The sequence below is a fragment of the Melospiza georgiana genome, chromosome Z (assembly GCF_028018845.1).
Source record: "Melospiza georgiana isolate bMelGeo1 chromosome Z, bMelGeo1.pri, whole genome shotgun sequence".
Lineage (NCBI taxonomy): Eukaryota > Metazoa > Chordata > Aves > Passeriformes > Passerellidae > Melospiza > Melospiza georgiana.
Window position 1 is genome coordinate 16,211,153 of NC_080465.1, and position 17,739 is coordinate 16,228,891.

A 17,739-nucleotide genomic window follows, 5' to 3' on the forward strand; every position below is an offset into this window, starting at 1 on the left:
CCACCCCACAGACCTCTTTTCCAGACCATCATGCATCGGCTTCTCTGGGAGGAAGCTGTGGGAAACTGCATGGCAAGCATTGGAAAAATCCAGATGGAAAATATCCATTGCTTACTCCAAAAACTGAGCATGATTGAAAGAGGTAAGCTGCAGTTTGGATACTTTGAGAAGCTGACAAGATCTATGGACACAGAAATATTCCCTTTTTTCCTAGAAAAGGTTAAGGTAGTTATTCTTATGTGATGACAAAACATCTGCTAAATGTCTTATGTGCACTGTTACTGTAAAGTGAGAAAACAAGACTTGGAATTTTCAAGCCCCTCCATGAATGTTTGCTTGTCACTGCATTTTTAGGGAATATTTAATCTCCCCCTGGGTTTAAATTACAGCTTCAAACAGTTCAAGAAATTGTTCAAGGAAGTTCAAAAGAAGTCATGACAAATCAGCTTGTCAAAAATAGCACCTCGGAATAATAATTCTGGCACCGATTCAGGCAGAAACACCTGTTTCCATCTTTGGGATCCATGCCTTCAATGAGGTTCTGGAATATGCCATTTGTCTTATTCATAAGAATAAGAAAATAGCCTCACTAGAAGTCAAATAAATAATGGTGCCAGTATGAAGGTATACTTGTTGCTCTGTCTAATATACTTCTCATAAAGATTTTCACATTCAGAAGAATACACATAATTTATGGAAAATTAGTAAGAAATGTAAATTACATTTGAATTTTTCTTATCTTCTTCTAACATTCTTTACAGGGTTGAGGAGATATGAAAAAGACTGATTGTGTTGCAGGAAAATATGGAGAATTAATTCATTCCAACAGCATACAAGTAGTATTTTCACAATTGTTCTATTACTGCTCTAGGGAAAATAGTGATCTCAGAGAGTTTTCCTTTAGCAGGTAAAATCCATAAAAGTACTTTAGATTTGAATTTGTCTAAAGGTCGTAATAGTGGACAAATGCTGTAAAGAATATAGCCCACCTGATGGATAAAAGTTTTAAAAGTTTTCACAGTACCAGAGGATATGTGGGTGGGAGAAGTGAGTAGACATCAAGGAACTTTTTCCACTAAAATAAATGATTCTCTTTAGTTACAAACAATAAAAATTACAATATGCAGCAAATATACCACAGTTCACTGTGTCACCAACATTTTTCAGTGTTCAGATAAGGGATAAAGATTAAATTACTTTTATTTTCAATTGCAGTTTTGTTGCCAAATATAAAATATTTAACCATGAAGGCAGACATTATTCTCCTCCTGTTGTCGGCTGATTAGTTCTTATTATATTAAAGAGAAATTCATTATATTCCTCCATATCACAAGTCCAGCTAGAGGAGATAAATGCCTGATAAAATGTCTCTGAGAACAGTTATAAATTACTCACTTCAAAAGAATAATAATGCAGCTATGCAAAACTGACTAAATCCTCAATATATTTTGTATAACTTACTTAGAAATATGCAGCAATTTACAGCCAATAATCTTCAGTATTAAGCTGCTGCTTCCCAAATTTTTGCACAGAAACTTACCTCTGAAATACAAACGTTTAATTAGTTTTTAATGGCGATGATTTTTTTCACTAGATCTGTCTCCATTATTTTCTCGAGTTTTTATAGCTAAAAAATAATTCCCTTTCCAAGAGCTTTTTTGTCCTTCTTCCTGTATTTTATTTCTCTCTTTGAAAACACAAGCTTCAGCAAGACCCACTATAGGAGCAGAACTCAGCCATTTCCTCTTGGCACAGATGTTCCAAAATTTGAGGGCTCAAGTGCGAGGGAAGTAGCTGGTACTAAGCTGGCCCTCTGGCACATTGTATGAATGTATGAATAAGTGAAAAGCAATGTATTTTGCTTTGGTTTTCAGTAAATAGCTGATGGCAGGGGGTGGGAAACATTGCATAGCAGGAATTCAGGCATTTTATGACTCTATGACTCACATGCTGTTGTGGGAGGAAAAACCAAACAAACACAAAACAAAACAAAACCAAAACAAAAACAAACAACCCTCTATGGATAACTTTGAACAGCGGTGGTCTCTGCATTTGCTTCTTATGCTGTGCTGAAAATATCCTTCAAATTAAATAATATTACTACACTGGCTTTTATTATACATGTTTGCCTCCATTGAGTGTCTAATGACCATGATATCTGTAAAAACTTCACAAAAATGCAATTTTTTTTTCTTCTTTAGACCAGCAACTAATTAAAAATATCTGAAGAAATGTAATTTTTTTTCTCTCATTAAATTTGGTCTAAATAGTAAAAATATTGCATTATTGCTATTGAATTTTTCTCTGAAATGCAGTCATTCATCATCAGGGAGATACAATGTCATGGCCTTGTGAAGGACCAGGCATAAGCAGGATTTGTCCTGAATATGTTGACTTTTGGGACAGGGAAGGTGTAACTAGAAGAAAGGGTCCCACGGAGGTGGGGCAACACTATTCTTAGCGGGCTTCCTTTAATATTGAGACTAGTGCTCAGTGCGCCTCCATCAACTCCTCCCACGCTGATTCACTTCCTGGAGCACGCAGAAGGGCTGGCTGCACATGCGCAAACAATATGGCACAGAAGGTCCACAGAAGTTTACATAAAAGGTGTGTGCCAGGTTTTCTATGAAACCAAGTGAATTGTCCCCCTTGCTCTCATTTTCCTCTCTCTCTCTCTGTCATATTCTCTTTGTAGTCCCCAGATCTGGACCATCCATGCATCGCGACCAACACAGGATCTAAGGACTGGTGATCTTTTTTCTTCTCTTTCTCTCCTTTATGCCTAATTTTCTGTCCTCTCTTGCCTAATCTTCACAAAGTGAGGCTATCGTATTCTACTCCTTACTGTGTACTGAAGTTTCTTGTGAAGTTTGAGGGCTTGTCAGGGATGTGAAGAATTCAACATCAGGTTGTGACATTGGGCCTAATCTTTATCTTTGTATACATGCACAGGCATAAAAGAAAGATTCTTGTCAGCGTCCCAGAGATAAAGAAAGTCAAGGGACAATAATGACATAAATTATGCACTACTGAGCAGGCACTACTCTAACCTTCCCCAGTTTCTCTCCACCAGCCTAACGTTTCTTCCCCAGCATGAGCAGTAGAAGAGGGCTTATGTGGTGTTTGCTGCACGTACAGAGGTACTGTAAGAGGAGAGCATAGCTAGATAGGAGTCATACAAAGCAGTGCAGACAAACAGGCACAATATCCCTGGTTAGAGCTGAGGTCTCGGGGATTGGACCTGAGTTGTGATGCCCCTTTATGGAGTTAATGTACGCAAATTTATAGCTGAACTCTCTGAAGTTCATCAGGGACAGGCTATGGACATTTTAGAGGAAAATCAGCTTTGCTTTGGTATTTAAACCCAAACCTTAACAGCTGCAACCAGATCCAGTTGCATGGAACTAATTCAAATTACCAGATGGAAACAAATTTCAGTGACCATGGCGAGTTTGTATATTCCCTGTTCACATCCATATTTGGTGACTAACAAATTCATACAGTCTGCCTTTTCATGACTTGGCAACATGGTGAAGTTTCGGAAGGGCCATGTGCTGAATTTGGCCTTCTATGATAATTTCTACTAACAAGCATCCTACTTCTCTTCTTTGATTCCTTCCAAAGACAGTGAAGGGGTTCAAAGCCTTACATTATTGAACTTATAAGACTACTTTGCATACATTTTAAATTTTCATTGCTTATCCATAAGGTGATGGACTTTGGTGGGTCATAACCTGATCACCATTGGAGTAGAATGTTGTTCTCATCATCTGTTGGCATTGATGCCTAGAGCTAAACAGGGTAGGATGTATATGGACAAAAAAGCATCCTCTTCAGAAATGTAAGCTCATCACAGAGCTAAAGGTATTAAGCAAAGGATTTGAACTGATTCAAAATTTTTTTCTTTCTGAATTATGTCTTAGTGTCTATTTCTCCAGGCAGTATCTACTGTTTATAATTTTATATACTAGTTTTAACAAGGTAAGTTGCAGCAGACCAACAACACAAAAATTATATTTATTATGCTATACTTAGAATCAGTAAAAAGTTGTTAAACAGATGTTGCAACTGTATGGAATAAAACCAGAAGAAATTCTCTGAAACTCTGTATCAGAATAATAGCAATTCATTTGCAGCTTCAGTTGTTCTTACCTCTTTTCATATTAAAGAAATAAAAGAGCATTTCAAAGGTCATTTTTCTGTATTTCAATGCAGCCAGGCTGATGAGGAAGGACAAACACTTGAAAAATGAAGTTGCACAAGGTGCTTGAAGATAGAAATTGTTTCTTATGGTGTTTAATCATGCTTTTCAAAACCACTTCCTCTGGTGACCTAATCACATAAATCATAGTAAAAGGTTAAAGAAAAGTTCAATTGCACCAAATTATATCTGATAGTTTCCCTGACATGGATTACTTTCCATTAAAGAGTGAAGTCATTCCACTAAATAATCATACTCTTTGCATGGCCTCTGTAATGAAAGCTGGTATTTTGTCACACACTTGTATGGATGGACTTCTTGGCTGCTTAAAACTCCACTATATGGGAAAATAACAAATCATATAGCTGCAGTGTTCTGGAAAATAATCACTTAACTCATTATTTACTCCATGCAATGAAAATGTTACATGTGATTATGATTTCTGCAGAAACTCCTTGAAGCTCACTTGATTTACAACAGGGGAAATCAAAGCACAGAATTACAATGTAGAATATGAAGATGGGAGACAGTCCCACTCCCAGACCTGTGCACAGCCCCAAAGTAGGTAGAAAGAGATTTGAACAACATCTTCAAGTTAGTGTTTTAGCATGCAGCTGGCTATTTGGAGTGCTGAAAGGCAGACACTTTGGTAAAATTCCATGCATTTAAAAAGATTTTAAAGTATTAGGTTTAGACTAGTGCAAGTGCAGGGAACGGCAGAGGAGAGGTAAAAATTCCTGGGACATATTTGGTTGATTAACTTGGATCATTTTTTTAAAGTTGAGTCTCTCTCATTTTGTGTGTAGAACTAAAATATTAACCAGTCTTTTATGCTAGTAAAAGTCAGGATTTAATTCACTAGCTGGGCAAAAGAAGTGTCAAAACCAGCATGCCTCTTGATAAGGTGGCAAGTTCCCTTCTCTGTTCAACATTTTCCAGTAGAACTACAACAAGGCAATTTAATGAATCACAAGTCTTCTTTTTATTTAATGCAGGTGTGCTCATCAAGAACTTGATTTTCAAGTTCTCTCTGTTTATTTTCTCCTTCTTTCTGCTTGGCATCTTCAACATCCTTCTGAAGCATTTTTTTACTGAATTCATGCACATTTTTTAAAGTAAAAAGTAGTCAACACTCTCTGGAAGCAGTTGTGCTGTTGTGTCTGCCTGGGGAGATAACTTTGCATGTCCTGTTAGCTGCCTACAGGTAGACCCACCTTCTAATATACACCTTAGTACTGCTAGAGGTCCACATAACTTTCCAAGTGGGATTCCCCAGATCCTTTGGCATATCTTCTGTAAGAGCTTATTTTGGCCATAGAGGTATTACTTCAAGAGCCAAGAGATGATGTCTAGTACGTGAGAGCGTGTTGGAAATGGTGGCAGCACCATCATGAAGCTGGTTTCCATGGACATGTTTCCAGCAGCATTTTCCAAACTGCACACATAAGCCATGTTTCCTTGGTTGTGCTAAAGCACACTTGGCACAACCTTAGCCTACCTGAAAAAGGGAAACTTGTAACTCAAGCAGATGCCTGCAAGTTTAGCCAATAAGTCATGAGTAAGTATTTACTCTGTGAATAAATTAGAGGCTCCCTAATTAATTAGGCTTCCTAATTTAAAGGGGGCCTCCCCACAAGTATTTAACTTGGGGTGCAATCTTAAAACCAGAAAACTACTTTCTTTGTGTTTATTTGTGGAAAAATTTATCCAGCTGCAGTCAGGAGTAAGAAGTTGAATACAGGCTCTTTTCCCAACATTTCTCTACATATTAACTGAATTAAAATATTGTACCTTCTTTTCAGTTTAGCTGAGCAGGCTCCAGAACACCTAACTAGATTTTCTGGCACAGAATAGAGAAAAAATGGTCAAGATTTATTTAGAGATCACTGTCAGCTGATTGTTGTTAAAATTAAACTTAGGGCCAACATAATTAAGACAGAACAAAAGACTTTTCCAGTCCTGTTAGCCAAGAATCTTGGATCTCCCAAGCTAAACAGTTGCGAGTCTCTACAAAAAATACCGTGGCCACATGCATTGAATCTTAACCCTATTAAAACAATAACCTGACCTGTGAACATTTCAGTGAGACCTGAATTTCTCTGTTGAGTTCACGTATTTTGAGATTATATTTGATTCTGGAATTTCCCATACTCACAGCCATTCAGCTGCAGCTAAGCAGAGTAGGCATCACTTGTAAGAGAGGTGACCTTTTCCTCCCTGGGTAATGAGACAGGTTTTCTCAGTGCCAGCCTTCAACAGAAGGTCACTCTGATCAGGTTGACAACTGGTACTGTAAAACAAGTAATAACACAGTCCAACTAGAGCTGTCCTCACATAAGGGTTACAATCCTGATTTTTCTGCCTGCTACTTGCCACAAAAATGTTGGAAATGTCAGCTCGTATTGAGCAGTCAGGCTTTCATGCAAATGTTGTACATCTAATATATTTGCACAACCCTTGCAGACAAACCTGCACTTACATTTTTCAGAGACATTTGCACTCATTATGCTCCAGTATCATTAGATTCTGAAAATATCATGTTTAAGGTAATGAAGAGAACCCTGCCAAGAACACCATGTCAGGATAATGAAGTAGCATGGTTTTCAAATTGGTGTTTGCTCCCATTACTTGGCTTTGAAAGTAACTACAGAGAGAGCAGAATGGAGACTGCAACTTCCAGGCCCTCTTACAGGAAGCGCACTTTCAAATTCAGGTTTGAAACTGACTAAAGCCAGCTGGGCAGACATCAATCTTCCACACCATGTGCGTTCCTGTGGTTGTCAGTGAAAATCTTCTCATTGCATTCAGACTCCTCTTTTGGAACCAAAAGCTTTTAGGTTTCTGGAACATTAGAGGAGCAAATAGATCTGGAAATTTGGCTAAACACTATCTTTTACAAAAAGCCTTTACCTCTAATTCCTCTACCCCTAATTCAAAGTGAATCAAGGAGATAGTGACAAGCACAATATGCACTCTGCACACTTCTCTTAAAACAGTTATAAGGTCAAGAAGAGACAAAATTAACTAACAAATTTCAGAAAAGATTATTCAGAAGGACATTAATGGTAAGTAGCAAGCTACCTACACTCTGTACTATTTCATGTTGCCTGGTATTTTTTTGTTATTGTTTCCCATATAATAAAAGTGTGGTTAAGGCAGTACCTTAAAGATAGGGGAAGTTAAAATTTCTGGCTCTGACACAGAAACACTTTTGACTGCAATTCCTTCTACTTCATTTACATGTGAGTAAATTACTTGGAGTGTTTAGAAATACTTCCCAGCCTCAGAAGAACTGCATGTAGGGCTCCAAGATTCAAAATTCTCGTGCACTCATGCTACATACATGTGGGCACTCAAATAATTCAATCATTCTAGAGGAGAATGTGTATCCTCCATCTGCACACCTCTACTCCCATATCATCGGGCCCTGCATTCTAATCTTTCAATGTACACTGAATTTCAGCCATTTCAGTGGCATCATGAGCCTGTGGAGCAGAAATTTTGCTTTAAATGGGTCATGTTCCATTCAGAAAGAAAGGAAAGGCACCTCTCTGCTCATCTCTCTGTTAAGTTCTTGTTTATCAGTTTTTCCTGAGGAGGTAATTCTCCAAACTTTAACAGCATTGGCAGCAGAATATAATTTTTGACTCTTGGTTCATTTCTATGTTGCCACGGTGGTGAGGGGGATGAACATTTCCAGGTTTCTGTATGACAGGCAGAGAGCCCAGAAGTGATCGTTCCACATGTAAGACGACTTCTGTACATGTAATGTTCTGCCCTGGTTTACGCATTATTATATATCCCATAAAGACCCAGGGTTCTTTGGCTTCATCTGAGCATATTGCAGTCTCAAAGGGACTTTACACTTGTGCACTGATATCAATCAGTCATATATTTGGACATTTAGTAGGTCCAGTGGTGGGACTAAAAGGAGCCTATTGCTTTCAAACCATAGCTGCATTGGTCTTTACACTCTGTGTCAAAAACAGTGATGTATTCAGAATGCAGAAACACAAGAGGTAACAAAAGTAGTTTACAAAATCTGGCACAAGAGGAAAAATGACTTCTTGGGAGGACTGCTTGTGGGTTTAGTTGCTTGAGTATAATACTATTAAGTTCTGCTAAACTCCATTTTATAATCCAGTGAGAATTTTTGTACTACGTCCTTTCTGATGCTGTCTTATCTTTGTTTGGCTTGCAATCCCTTCACCAAAGAATTTTCACTTTTTCTTCTAAGTCATCATAACACCTAACATAATGAATAGATTTTCACTAAGCTGGCAAGATATTATTTGTTTTAACACTAAGTGACAATTGGCTGCTAGCTTTAATACAGGCTGAGCCTCAAAATAAAAGTGCATCTCAATGTGTTACTTCAGTTCTTCACAGATTTGTAGCAGCATAGAGTCTACTTGCAAACACTGGCACCATTTATACCACCTCAGGAAATAAGGCATAAGACAATGTTTTATACTTCTCCCAGTGTGGTCTGACTTGGCAGTTCAGCATGTTGTGTAAGATTTTTAATCCTGTATCTCTGTTGTGGTTACATCTGAAACAGTTTTATCTGTTACACACATCTGTCAGCTCTAACTCTCCTGCTACAATACAGCTCAGAGGATATCATCTGTGATGCAGGGGAGCAGGAAAAGATCTATGCATCTTGTAAATCACCACAAGTTCTTCATACATCACTATTACATTGAGAAAATACTCATCTTTAACTCTGTTTGACCATATTGAAGAGAAAGGCCACTTAGCCCTAGTTGGAGGCACCTGATAGATGAAAGGATTGGCCCCTACAGGTTCCACCTTTCTCCAGGACTCAAGGACAGTGTATGCCAGTAAGTGCAGTGGGAGATGAAACAAACTTCAAAAAACCTGATCTCATCTAGAACAGGAAATTATTTCTTTCACATCTCCATCTCAAAATGAAACCAACTTTAAAAAAAAATTCTGCAGTCCAGTGAAAAGAACTCTAGATAAATCAATTTGTAGTATAACACAGTAACACCTGAAGCATGTGGGGATAATGTCAAAGCATAAAGGAAATAACACAGCTTGCTTCCACACTATCCAGAAGATTTCAACAAAATGTCTTCTGTTTAGAGACAAACTGTTGCTAGTATTTGAGTGTAAGTATGAACATAATTTTTTAATCATTATATGCTGCTTCAGAAACTAACTTTTTCTACGCTATTGAGGGTAATAATGTTGTAAGTATCTGTTTTTCTTTTTCCCAAATGTTACATTCTGCTACCTTTTAAAAAGAATGAAATAAAAATTATGAGACAACTCTATAAGTTTTAGGTATATAGGTTCACACTAGACTGCAAAGAAGAATGTCTCACCACACTATTGGTGCTATTAGTTTAGGAGATGAGAGCTTAGGTGAATGAGACCCACATGTAATAAACACATTTAGGTAGAATTCATTAATTAAAGATGAGGTCTGCTTTCATTCACTTCTGGTGTGAGTTGAACAACCCATGGCATTTCTTTAACAAGAAAAAGATATTCCTTTCCTCTTCAGGTACAAGAAAAAAGTACATGCCATATTCTCACATAAGCATAAATCAGAACAGCTTCACTAGTATCCAATAGAGTGTAACTATTTATAACTAAGAATACTATGCACCAAAACATAAAACAACCTTGCATGATCACAGAGTTTCCACTTGCCATATTAAAAATGTCAAGTAGTATTTTTCCTATGGAAAACATAACTAATTTTCAACTTGAGGTACTGGAAAATATCTCCTCCAGACTATTTCTTATAAAGGAAGGGACCAATAGGCAAATTTGCACATTTATGGAATCAATGTGTGGCTCAAAGAATTTTACTGATACTTTTTAAACAAAATTACAAAAATAAAACTGGAACAAAAATATGATTGACTGTATCTTCTAAGTGATGTAATTAGCTCTGTGGCTTAATTGAGGAAAGTTCACCACCACAAATTCTGCACCCTGAGTCCTAGAGAAGCTTTCTACTTTTGGTATGGTCTCTGCAACTTAAACTTATCTTTACTTCTAAACCCAACTTCTTTAAAGTCTCTTTTTTCCATGGAAAAATGGATTCATTACTAAACCTACTTACCACTTAATTTCTTTATTTATACCAGCATTCTGCTCCCTGCCTGCCTTCTCTATAATATTCAGTTTAAGTGTAAACAGATATAGCAGATATTGTAATGAGATGCCAACATTAAATGGAGTGTTATGTTTTTCTGGCTTTGGTAAAATATATTTCAGAAACAAATGTAAGAGACTTTTCTGATTGCCTTCCTATTCCTGCAGTGGGGTTGCCCTAGAGCAGGGCAGCAGCTCCTAATATTTCAGTCATTCTATCACTCTTCAATTGAAAAAAATCTACCAACATTGGCAGACTGTTACAAAAATCCAGCATCAGGGCCCATTAATGTAATTCCACTACTTGAAATACCAATATCATCTCTATTAGGTGGAATATTTTGTATATATGCACATATGTAGGAAAGTAGAAAGGCAGAAGTATAGATACATTGAAAGATGGAGATATATATATATATATATATATATATATATATATATATATATGTATATATATGCGACTCTTCTGCATTTAACAGTTTAATGCATCTTGTAGATGCATTTCTTATGTAGAGAAAATGTAAATGGAAATTAATAGTTTATTATGCCCAGTAGAAAAAGCACCTAAGATCATACATCTCATCTAAGTCACTACCCCAAGCAATGTGCATCTTTAATGTTCAAATCTGAGCAACACTTTGGTGAGGGGATGTGAGCTTTTCAGTTTTCTCTCTCACAACTTGTGTCCTCCAAATACTCTTTCAGTAAAACACCATTATCTTAGAGGGTTTCAGAAGAAAATGTTTTAAGAGACTGCTTCTTAATTTGTAATATTCAAGACATCGTTTTCTCTTATCATTCAGTCAGGCTGACCACATCTTTCCTGCCTTGTCTCTTTTAGTTTGCTAGAAGAGCTGCCACTACTGAGGGAGAGGTTAAATATAGACATCCACTACACAAGAAAATGAAGATTTCTTGAAATTGATCTGATTTTTGCATTCTTTGGAGTCTCTTTTCTCCTTTCTTTCTCCCTCTCCTCTCCTCTCCTCTCCTCTCCTCTCCTCTCCTCTCCTCTCCTCTCCTCTCCTCTCCTCTCCTCTCCTCTCCTCTCCTCTCCTCTCCTCTCCTCTCCTCTCCTCTCCTCTCCTCTCCTCTCCTCTCCTCTCCTCTCCTCTCCTCTCCTCTCCTCTCCTCTCCTCTCCTCTCCTCTCCTCTCCTCTCCTCTCCTCTCCTCTCCCCAATGGTGCTCCCAAATCTAAAAGCACAAGTTCAACTTCACCTCAATTCAGTATTGTTAGCATGATCCTAAACAGAATTCATAAATGCACCCATAATTTACCAAAATCTTTCACAGTTGTCCTCTCAGCCAATTCCTATGGCCTATACTTTTAAAAAATGTTTCTGTCACCCGGAAAGTGGGGATACAAATAATGGACAAGCGGGATGAGGGTGACTGTGTTTCATGATTGAACTCCCAAGCAGCTTTATGGCAGGCATCACCAGCACCATCCTGTTTCACCACAAATGAAATAAAGCACTGATATATGGCACTGCTGACCCTCACCTTAATTAGAAACAACTTTAAATCAGATAAATTGTGCAAAACAAGGGGACTGCACCTTGCTGAAATGCAGGGCATGGCTCTTGGGAGAAATCGTAATGAACCCAAATCTCCCAAAGGAGTAAGAAAAGGAGGAGAAGCACAAATGCTTTATGCTGCTTCCTAAGACTATATCACAAATCTATTACGGAGTTTATTCTTAGGGCATGTATTCTTCCATGGCACTTTGTTTAAACCAGCAACAGTCTCCTTGGAATTAGTCACTTGGCAATATAATGAATAAGAATACAACCTCCAGCTTATTTGTCTGTTACATTGCCAAAGGAAAAAAAAAAACCAAACAAAGTTAATGAAAAGTTAAAATAAATATGTGGTTGAACACCTAGGATGTCCATTCAGCACCACATGATTTTCCCATGGCAAGGAATGATAGGAAGTACTGAAAGAAGTGAAAGAAGGTAGAAGACTTTTATGGAGTTACACCAGAAACAAGCAGAATTACCTTGTAATCAAACTAATTCATGGTGATGGTAAGGTTATTGCTTATTCAGCATCTGTATTTCACTTTTTGCATAGTGGTCCTGGTTACCTTTGTGAGGCATGCTGTAAAAAATTACAGACAACAACAACAGAAACAGACCTTACAGCAGAGAAAAAGGTGTTACACTAGTTGTTTGTACAGGGGCCATATCCCCATGGGTGAAGCTCAGTGGTGTGTTTTGTGACTGCTAGAAGTGTCTTCTGACAGATTCAGAAGAAAGAAGATAAATCAAAAAAAATTCTTTTCAAATACACCTGTTTATCAAACCTTATTTTAAATTCACCTAGCATTGAAAATTTAAATTAAAAACAAAATAAATTTTTGGAGGTGCCCATTGTGTCCCTTCAACCAAAATGTGTTGAAACAAACCTTGGGGTTGAATTCTCAAAAGAGTGAAACATGTCCGCTATTCCTACAATTAAAACCAGAACAGAAGTGCTAAAAAGTGAGCACTTAAGCTTCCTTCTTAAATAGCTGGATGATTTGACAGGTGCATCACATCATTCATGTTTGCTTAAACCACTTGGAGTAAAAGCTAAAATTAGCTTTAACTTTAGACTCTCCTGAAATCTCCAGATGAAATAAATGCAAGCTTTTTGCATCTAGTTAAAAATAGATGCTGCTTTGAACATGTTCATTAAAGCTATTTATTTGCATATGTGTTTAATCTCTATTTATCAGGGAAATTTCGGGGACAAGTATATATATATGTATATCCCTTTTTGGAATTATTTTTCTATTCAGAAATTATTAAACTTTAAACTTCATTTTCTTCAACTGTTACTGCAGGTCTCCAAGATTAACTAAAGCATCTACTTCTCTCTAAGCATTCTTGCTAAGTGTTTAGACATAGAGGTTGAAGAAGGTAGATACACACAGGCAATATGAAAGTCAAAATAAATATCTTCACAATTTCTATAAATTATGTGAATCGGGGGTTTTTTCCCCACTTGCACATACTTTTCCCTGTGATATTACAATACACATCTTGAATTAGTGATACAAATGTATTCAGGACCTTCTAAATTTTAAAATTTCCTGATGCTTAATTCACAACAGAAATTTTTTTAAAATTTAGGTTTATAGTTCTGAAACATGGGATTTGGACTTGGGTCAGCATTCTTTTTTCAAGAAAAATTAATGAATTATTTTAGAATTTTATTCCAATTTCACTAGAACAGAAATTTGCGTAGAGGGCTTTGACTTCAACCTATGTGTTTTCTTTTTCCACATCTTACTCTGCACTATATCATCCCCAGGGTTTGCAGGCTTATAAATCCAAGTGTTAATTTATATTATTCTTTGCTCCATACTTGGCTATGCCTATCAGCCTATTATGAAATTAATAGGGTCTCATTATCTGTCATTTCTAATTTTAAGCAGGAAGAAGGACATGACAAGCCATAACATTGATGCATTTGAAAATATGTTAATTGTGTCTTTCTCCTTATTTAGCCTACTTAACTACTTGCCAATACTACTTTACTAAATACAAGTAATGATAGATTACTTCTATACATTAAAAATTATATCTGAATTCCTTTGGAATGCCAGATGTTTTCTACCAATTGAAAAATAGTTTTCATGAGGATTCCTCATGTATCCTCATGATCTCTCTGTAGAGAGATCACCGATCAGAGGTGAAAGTTAGTGTACAATTGGTGCATGCTACTGACTGCTTTTAGACCTCAAATACTAATGAAAGGTATCTGAACTCAGCAGAGTGGTAACTAGCTTTCTTTCAGTTACAGAAGTTCTCAGCCTGGGTGTAGAGCAGCTGACAACAGTTCAGTCACACTTTTGTAGCAAGATATCTGCGACAGCTGTAAAATGGCATAGAAGCAAGGGAGTATACTTTTCTCTCCAGCACATCTGGGTAACTCTTACTAATGCTAACACTGACATGCCTGTGCAATGATGATTCTGTATTCCCCTCAGACTGCAAAAGGATGCGTTTACTGTGTATCAGTGTGTATAAGGAAGCATAACAAATATTAAAATTATGCAGTGATTTACTGCATAATTTTCCATTTTCTGTATGAAAACCTGTAATCCTGGAGGGTCCTGCTCCATTTTAGCTTTTGGGAGGACACCAAATGTGGGGGTTTTGGATGTGTAGGGAGTAATAACTCTTTTAACATTGGTATTTCATTAATGGGCTCCAATATCGTATGGGCTGACTAAGATATTATCTATGCAATTTTTTAAAAATCCTCTTCCCTTTCAATAGATGAAGCAAAATGGGAGCCTTTCAAGCAATAAGTCAGGAAATGTCTCCCTAACATCAAATGTCAGCAAGAGGGAGGCAAAGAAGAGTGGGGGAGAAAGAAATGGGGAGAGTGCATGCATGTGCAAAAGCTGGTAATTCTCACTGCTACTATGCTCTTTAAAATAAGTGACAATCATTTTATGGGATACAACTCTTTTGTCTCTATTCCTTGCCATGTTACTGTGTCTCACTCTTCTCTGAGACTGGAAAGAATTACTTATCCAAGGGGTACAGAAAAAATTCACTCCTAAGACCACCAAACCACAATCATTTTGCATGTATTCATGTACATCTGACCCTAGATCACAAGCTGAAGAAGAAGAAAAAAGAAGGAAAAAGAAAGAATCAACCAAGATGTAGATGGAAAAGGAGGATATGGGTTAAAAATGTCAAGAGGGTAGGAACTCTGTTTGTTCAAGTTTTTCTCAAAGGAAAACAATATCCCAGACCTAGGAATTCTCTGACTTAAATATTTAGACTCAGATTTTCAATGAAAATATATGGCCTGGCACTCAAATCCTTAAAAGTTGCATATAAGATACTAGATTCTTTGCAAATCTGCTGAAAAATGCCTAGAGTTCAACGTTAAATTTAGCAGAAAACAGAGAGAAGAAATGCATCGGTATAAATTCTACATTCCATGCAAAGGCATACATCCTCACAGCAATGCTATGAAGGAAGAAAAGAATTCCTAAAAAAGCAGACTTGACCATTCTACCCGTGATCTTAGATTAGCAGCCATCCAAGGAGATAGTTTGATTTGAGGCCATGACAGAGCTGATGAATTTACAGCTGCTGGACAGCAGAATATGCAGAGGCATACCCAAGCCCAACCAGGCAGCGCAGGTAACTTATATTTCAAAAGTTGACAGCATCTTTCTGTTGATTGCTAATCTTTATGCCTTAGCATAAAAATTGGAAAAGAAGGTGTGATAGAGTTTCTTATACAGATGAACTGTAATTGAGTGTAAGTTGTGTGTTGACTCCTGTTGACAAGAGTTTAACCATTCATACTCTATGTGGAATTCAAACAGGATTTTTGTCTGGCTGTGTCATGACACTGAACATCCAACACCAGGTGAAGGATGGGGCTTGCATCAGATGGTGCAAGAAGGTCTCTGATGTTTCATGCCTTTGGAAACCTGTGCCTAGATTCCTTCACCACTGTGGACTTTCTTCCATGAGTGGTCCTGCTGGACCCCTCAGATAAGCTTAAATCCAGACCTAAAGCTAGCCCCAAGTTGTTGTCAAACCAAAAACGTATTAATGTTTTCAGATGTTTTCAGTGTTTGCTTATCCTATAAAGGATAAGCAAAAGAGAAAGTCACAGAACCACAGAATCACAGAATTCACTAGGTTGGAAGAGACCTTGGAGATCAAGTCCAACCTATGGTTAAAGAGGAACTTGTCAGACAGACCATGGCACTGAGTGCCATATCCAGACTTTTCTTAAACACATCCAGGGACGGTGACTCCACCACTACCCTGGGCAGCCTATTCCTATACCCAACAACTCTTTCTGTAAAGAATTTTTTGCTAATGCCTAGCTTAAACTTCTCCTGGTGCATTTTAAGATTGTGTCCTCTCATCTTGTCACTGGTTGCCTGAGAGAAGGGGCTGACCCCCCACCTGGCGACAATTCCAACCTCCTTTCAGGCAGCTGTAGAGAATGATAAGGTCTCCCCTGAAACTTCTCTTCTCCAAGCTGAACAACTCCAAATCCATCAGCTGTTCTTCATAGGGCTTTTGTTCCAGACTCTTCACCAGCCTTGTCATCCTTCTCTGGATGCATTCTTCCTAAATTGAGGGACCCAGAACTGGTCACAGTACTTAAGGTGTGGCCTCACCAGTGCTGAGAACAGGGGGAAAAAGTCTTGTGAAAGGGGAAAAATGACTCATGTATACCTTAGAAATAGAAAAGATGTAGCTAGAGTTCAACTCCATTCGACTCCTTTTTCATCCTTTAAACCAAAAAATAGGGTGAATGTTCTGAATTCAGAATGCCCCACTAGTTACAACTTTTTTCCAGTGAGAAGGGGAAAGATTTGTGTCTTATTTCATTGCAGCCTGGGCTTCATACTCTGATTTTGGTAGGCCCTGGCTAAAGACACTTAGTGTTCTGGTTGCTATTAGTCCATTTTTAAGAAGCAGTAACATATTCTTGTACTAAAGAACAAGCTGTGGCCAGTAGCAGCAGTAACTTTATTTTGGGTACCCCAAAACTGATTCACCAGCAGTCTAGGCCAGGTGTAATGCAGTCAACAGCACTGACCTGTGGAAGACAAAAGTCCTTATCATAGAACATTACAAACCAAAGGAACATGATAAAGATATGAGTACAAGGAAATTTGAATCAGAAGCATTAAGGGATGGAAGGCAGAAGAGAAAACAGAATATAATCTCATCTCTGTGCCATATGACTTATTAATACAAAGAAAGAATATATGACAAATCATCCCTCATCTATTTTTCTTGTACACAATGGATGCCTAATATATTTGGTCATTCATCTGCTGCAGTAAGGAAGCAGTACAAGAATATACAGTCCTGCAGCAAATTCACTGGCAGGACTGAATTGAGTGTCCTTCTCCAAACTTTAGAAATCTGTGTTATTTTAAAAATAATTTTAAAAAAGGTCTATATTTGCATTTCACAACGTTTAAACATATGATGGAAAGCAATAGCTTTTCTTTGCTCTGCTACTGGTTTGCAGTGGCACTTTGGTCATACCTTCCATGCATTTTTTACCTTTTTTTTGTCCATAGTGGAAATGACTTTGTATATGATAAATGGAATTATATGAGTACTAGTTTTTAAACTTTCTGATCACTGTTTCAATTCTGTTATTCTTTTCTCTCTATCTGATGCTGTAAGTGTGCACCAGCAGCCAAGGAAGATGGTAGAGCCTCATCTCCTCCACTCCCCAACTGCTCACTCTTCAGGAGGCAGCAGGTAACAAAATCCTGCATCCAAAAAGGCAAGGGAATCATAGGGGAAGAATTTTACAGGAAGAGTCATGTTGGGTCTAAGCTGTAAATAAGATTCTAAAATCTTCTTTTTTATAGTCCAGAAAGCAGGAAACCGTCCTTTTCTAG